The sequence below is a fragment of the Gracilinanus agilis genome, chromosome 2 (genome assembly GCF_016433145.1).
Source record: "Gracilinanus agilis isolate LMUSP501 chromosome 2, AgileGrace, whole genome shotgun sequence".
NCBI classification, from domain to species: Eukaryota; Metazoa; Chordata; class Mammalia; order Didelphimorphia; family Didelphidae; genus Gracilinanus; species Gracilinanus agilis.
Genome location: NC_058131.1, coordinates 153,904,321 through 153,910,840, shown reverse-complemented (window position 1 = coordinate 153,910,840; position 6,520 = coordinate 153,904,321).

Here is a 6,520-nt window from a genome sequence, read left to right as displayed (position 1 = left end):
GAGATAGAGAGGGGGAGAGAGAGAGAGAGAGAGAGAGAGAGAGAGAGAGAGAGAGAGAGAGAGAGAGAGAGAGAGAGAGAAGGAAAGCAAGGAAGCAAGGGAAGGGAAAGGAAGGAAATTACCTTTGCCCCTTAAGCTCTGAGTTTAAAAGATAGAGAAAGGGCATCTGGTGAGTTCAGTTTCACTTTCCTAGAAACCTCTGATTTCAAGATCAGAGGAGAATCAGGCTTTAGACAGATATAAACAATAGACAATGAAAACGAATGATCACCGCTTGTACAGTGTTTGTTCAGGTAAAAGAAAACTAAAACTACAATTAAGAGATTAGCTTCAATTTGATCATACTGGGATAGAAAGGAGGGAAGGGAAAAAGCATTTATTAAGTGCTTACTATATGCCAAGCACTAAGGAAAATACTTTAAAAATATTATCTCATTTTGATCACTGGAAAGAAGAAAAACAGGGCAGTTTTTAGAACTGCTCAGAGTTGCTTTAGAGAGGTAGGGAAGACTGCCAGGGATTACGTGGCTTGCAATGGTTGGCTATAGGTCAACTTTATTTTTGGCACCCAAAAGCAGAAGGTGACTCACTGAGCACTGGTCTGGAATGAGAAAGACTAGAAATCAAATCTGGCCTCAGTCACATGTTAGTTGTGTGTCCCTGGGCAAGTCGCTTCCCCTTCATCTGTCTCAGTTTCCTCATCTGTAAAATGGGGATCTTAGTAACAACTACCTAGCCAAGTCTCTGTGAGGATCAAGAGCTCATAACTGCCAAGCACTTAACTAGTACGGGGCAGGTGGTTAATAAATGCTTATTTGCCTCTAGCTCCCTTCCTCCACAACTATCTTGGCTACAGAGCTCCTTCGCATTTGTGCGTCTTACATAAAATCTATTCTTTGTTCATCTTCAGATCTCCAGATAACTCCCAATACGAGATCCTGGGAGTTTTTGGTTGGTCCTAGGGGAAATTTTACAGAGGGAAATTCTGAGATATGGAGAGAGAAACTGATTTTCTCATGGTCACACAGTTAAGTTAGGGCAGTGCCTGGACGAGGAGCCAGAAATCTTAATACCTAATCCAGTGCTCCAACTATATCACTCAGTTGATCAGTTGGATCATTATTTTCCACAGGGTTAGAAGAAGGCAACAGTCACAGGCCAATTGGAAGAGGTTCTCAGTCTGATGATTCGAATGATGCATTTCCTTCAGGGGGAGGCAGTAGACTGACCACCACCTTCAGTGGTCTAAGTAGGCTCTGTATCTAGCTACTGCTAAAGACTGGAGGATTATAGCCCATTCTTGCTCTATAGTTTACAGGATCATAGCAAGGATATAACCCAATCCCAGAAGGATTTATAAAGCGACTACTACATGCAAGTTGGGAACAATGTGGTACAGTGCAGCCCCGGGTTTGGAGTCAGGAAGACCTGAAGACCTGAGTTCAAATCCAGCCTCAGACACTTATAACTATGTGACCTTGGTTAAGTCACATAAGCCATCTATAAAATAAACTGGGAAAGGAAATTGCAAACTATTTCCTACCCTCAAAGCAGCTTAGAGTCTACTAAGGGGAAGGATGCAACATGTAAACAGATAAGAGTTTGAGAAAGGAAAGATCCCTAAGAGAAATCAGCTAAGGTTTCCTGTAGGGAACAGCACCTGAGATGGAACTCTAAGGAGGCTGGGGATCAAGTAAGCTAACCTACTTAGAAAAGTATAAATAAAACCAGGCCCATTCAAGTGTAACCAGGCTTCTTGCCAAGCCTGGTTTGTTTGGGATGTGGCTGCATTTGCAGAGGTAGATGTAACTACTAATTGGAGGAAAGAAGGCTGAAATAATGTGACAGGGCCATATGGGTACCTATTTCTCGGGAGAAAGAAATAGGTGATATCATATACTCTTTAAAAAAAAAAAAAAAACCTTACCTTCTGTCTTAGAATCAATACTGTGTATTGGCTCCAAGGCAAAAGAGCAGTAAGGGTGAGGCAATGGGGGTTAAATGACTTGTCCAGGGTCACACAGCTAGGAAGTGTCTGAGGTCACATTTGAATACAGGACCTCTCATATCTAGGTCTGATTCTCAATCCGCTGAGCCACTTAGCTGACCCCTGTCATATATTCTTTAACAGAGAAAGACTCTGTAAGCTCCAAGCATGTTGCTGGCTCCTCAATTCATCCCTGAATTCTAGCTTGCCTCGCTAGAGACTCTGGAGAAAGACTTTCTCCTACTTATACAGCACTCAAGAATCAGTAGAAAACTGTTGGTTGAACTGTGATCCCTTACTCGTTCACTTGTATATTTTCTAGAATATTCTGATATGTATAACCTCCAATTTCTGTGGACTTGGATAATAATAATTTCTGTAATTTATAGAGCACTTTAAGGTTTGCAAAGCACTTTACTAATGTTATATCATTTGATTTTCACAAAACCCTGAGAAGTGAGTGCTTTGATCATCCCTCTTTTACAGATGAGGAAATTAAGACTGAGAGAGGTTATATGACGTGTCCAGGGCAATGCGGACAGTGCATGTCTGAGGCAAGATTCAAACTCAGGTCTTCTTGACTCCAGATCTAGCACACTCTCCACAGCTGCCATAAACTGGCTTACTTGTCATTTACTATATAGAATGGTCTTTTGTGTAACCAGCATTTAGTGAGAAGGAGCCAAAGCAACAGGTGTAAGCTTAGCACTATCCTTCCCCTTAAAAGTGACTGGGGGGCTTCTTGGTAGCACAGAGGGTAGCGTGCCAGGGCAGGAGTGAGAAGGACCTGGGTTCAAACGTGATCCTTGCTGTGTGACCCTGGGCAAGTCATTTAACCCCATTTGCCTCGTCCTTGTCCTTCTGCCTTTGAGTCATTACTAGGTCAGAAAGTAAGGGTTTAAAAAAAAGCAATCAGGGCAGCAATTTTTCTTCTGAAGCCCCTCTCCAAATTATACTCATAATCCAGTAATAGTTAGGGAAGCAGAGATACATAATTCTAGTAGGGTGTCCTTCTTGAAGACTGGAAAACAGAAGGTCCAGCTCCTGGGACGTGCCTCCCTACCTCTCTCCAAGGGCTCTAGCCTACCCCTTGTTCTCCATCTGAGCTCAGAGGCTGGTCAGACCTCAGACCGTATCTATCCAAGCCTCCTATAGCCATAGTTCTATCCCTAGAGAGCCTATCTGGACATGCATATCTTACATGGGCTCAAGCACATCCTCTTCAGGTTGTTATGATGATATATTTGTCCCAGATTCTTAAAGGTTTGGCTAGAAAAAACAAACATGTCAGGTCTTGCCAAGTTGGAAAGACTTCAGGTCTAGAACCCATAATAGTCTGTCTTTGGAGGACTGACCCACTCAGGTTCAGGTAAGACTTTGGTGGCCAGATGGCTGACCAGGAGGGGAAACTTTTTTGTCAGTGGCTCCTGAAGAATGTAAGAAAAGATGTGGAGCATCTAAATCCAGTGGAATTGCTCATTGGCTATGGGAGGGGGGAGGGAGAAGGGGAGGGAAAGAACATGAATCATGTAACTATGGAAAAATATTCTAAATTAATTAATTAAATGAAATTTTTCAAATAAAAAAAAAGGAAAAAAAAAAGATGTGGAGAGGCAAGCACCTTGGAGTTGGTCTAGGTATCTGAAGTATTTCTTGATGCAAGTCCTCCAAAAACAAGGGCCTATCTTGCACCCTTGGCTGCCCCATCTCAGTTTCTTTTTTTTTTTTTAAACCTTATCTTCTATCTTAGAATCAATACTAAGTATTGGTTCCAAGGCAAAAGAGTGCTTAGGGCTAGGCAATGGGAGTTAAGAGACTTGCCCAAGGTCACGCCATCAGGAAATATCTGAGGCCAGATTTAAACCCAGGTCCTCTTGTCTCCAGGCCTGGCTCTCAGTCCACTGAACCACCTAGTGGCCCCCCTATTCTATGTCTTACTGACACACTGCTGCCCACTGAGGTGTTTCAGCAGCATTGTTAATGACCTACCTGAGAAATTTTTCCCCCCAGCCCCTACAGGTCTTGGCTCCCTTCCAGAAGGGCAGGACTCAGCATCCCACAAAACCACCACCTAGTGTTCTGAAAAACAAGGAATTTCCTCAGGAAAATTCCACCTTGTGAAAGTTCAATTTCAAGGGCAGAGTTTCAGATTTCTAAACCAGGATCTGGTGCCAACATCAGACCGGCAATGTTAATACAGCCAAGCTAGATGAGACAATCTTATGACCTGAATGAGATGAGCCATAGAGTTGGATGGAACTCAGGATTTAGTCCTGGAAACAGGGATATGTCAGTAAATGTTTAACAACCAACACTCCAGGGGGGAGGGATGTAAGCATCACATATTTTCAAGTTTAATCAGTATTAATAACTTTCTCCCCTCTTTCTTAAGTCCAGACAACCAACAAGACAATAAATCAAACCCTGATTTGTAGTGTTTGCCTATTTTTCAAAGTGTAAATGCTCACCCTGAAAATTTAACAATCAGCTATTTTATTTTTTTTAACAATTGGCGCTTTTTCTTTTTTTAATCCTTACCTCCCATCTTAGAATCAATGATATATTGGTTCCAATGCTAGAGAATGTTTGTTCATGAGAGTTAAGTGACTTGCTCAGGGTCACACAGCTAGGAAGAGTCGGAGGTCAGATCTGAACCCACAACCTCCTGTCTAGAAACCTACTGAGCTACCTAGCTGTCCCTAAACAATTGGCTCTTACAAGTAGGTAAGTACATGCTGGTTCTAGTACTGCCTGGCCAGAAGGGACTTTAGAGGAAATCAAGTCTCCTTAGTTTTACATGTAAGACATCTGAGACCCAAAGATATGAAGTAATTTGTTTGAGATCATACAAGTATACTAAATGACAGAGTCAGAATTTGAATCCAGGTCTTTCGACTCTAAACCTAGTTTTGTTTGTTTGTTTGTTTTTCCATTATACCACTGTAATACCAAAGTCTAGGGATGGCTAGCTGACATTTGTAGAGTACTTTCATATCCTTCATGAATCATCTCATTTGATTCTTATATAGTAGCCCTCTGAGGTACGTAGATTAAATATTATTACTGTTGTTATTGTTATTGTTATTATTATTCTAGTTCAGGTTCTCATCATCACTTGCCTGGACAACTATAATAGCATCCTAAGCTCCCGCTCTCAATCCCTTCCCCTCTCCAGTTAATCTTTCACACAGCTACCAATTTGATATTCTTTATTATTTCCACTAGCTTTTTAGTTGATTCTCTAGGATTCTTTAAGAAGACCTTCATATCATCTGCAAAGAGTGAGTTTAGTCTCTTCATTGCCTACTTTAATACCTTCAATTCTTTTTCTTCTCTGATTGCTACCGCTAGTGTTTCTAGTACAATATTGAACAAAAGAGGTGATAATGGGCATCCTTGCTTCACTCCTGATCTTATTGGGAAGGCTTATAACTTATTCCATTGCAGATGATATTTGCTGATAGTTTTAAATAAATACTACTTATTATTTGAGAAAAGGCCCTTCTATTCCCACACTTTCTAGTGTTTTCAATAGAAATGGGTGTTGTATTTTGTCAAAGGCTTTTCTGCACCTATTGAGATAACCATGTGATTTCTGTTGGTTTGGTTGTTGATATGGTCAATTATGTGGGTGGTTTTCCTAATGTTGAACCATCCTTGCATTCCTGGTATAATCCCACCTGATCATGGTGGATAATCCTCTTGATCACTTGCTGGAGTCTCTTTGCTAATATTCTATTTAAGATTTTTGCATCAATGTTCATTAAGGAGATTGGGCTGTAGTTTTCTTTCTCTGTTTTTGGTCTACCTGGCTTTGGATCAGTACCATATAGGAATTTGGTAGAACTCCTTCTTTGCTTATTATGTCAAATAATTTTTATAGTATTGGAATTAGTTGTTCTTTAAAAGTTTGATAGAATTCACTTGTGAAGCCATCTGGCCCTGGGGATTTTTTCTTAGGGAGTTCCTTGATGATATGTTCAATTTCTTTTTTCAATTTGATACTCTTGAAGCTTAAATGTATGTCATTCCCCTTGTTCTAGTAACTTTGGTGGCTCCCTCTTGCAGCTAGATGGTGTGATAGACCGAGTATTTGACATAGAGTCAAGAAGACTCTTCCTGAGTTCAAATCTAGCCTCAGATACTTACCAGCTATGTGACCCTGGGCAAGTCGCTTAACCCTGTTAGCCTTAGTTTCCTCATCTAGAAAATGAGCTAAGAAAGGAAATGGAAAATTCACACTAGTATCTTTGCCAGGAAAACTCCAACTGGGGTCTCAAAGAATGAGACACAAATAAGAAAGCAATTGAACAACAATAAATTGCCTCTGAAGAAATATAAACATCCTTTGTCATTTACAAACTGGTTCTGACTTGTCTTTCCAGACTGATTTCATGGGACTTGCCCTTCTGTTCTGCATTCCAGTCAAACTGGTCTGCTTGTTATTTTCCATACATGCCATTCCATTCCTCACCTCCCACCCTCATACTTTTGCCTATGGATATCCCATGCCTGGTATCTTCTTCCTCCTCG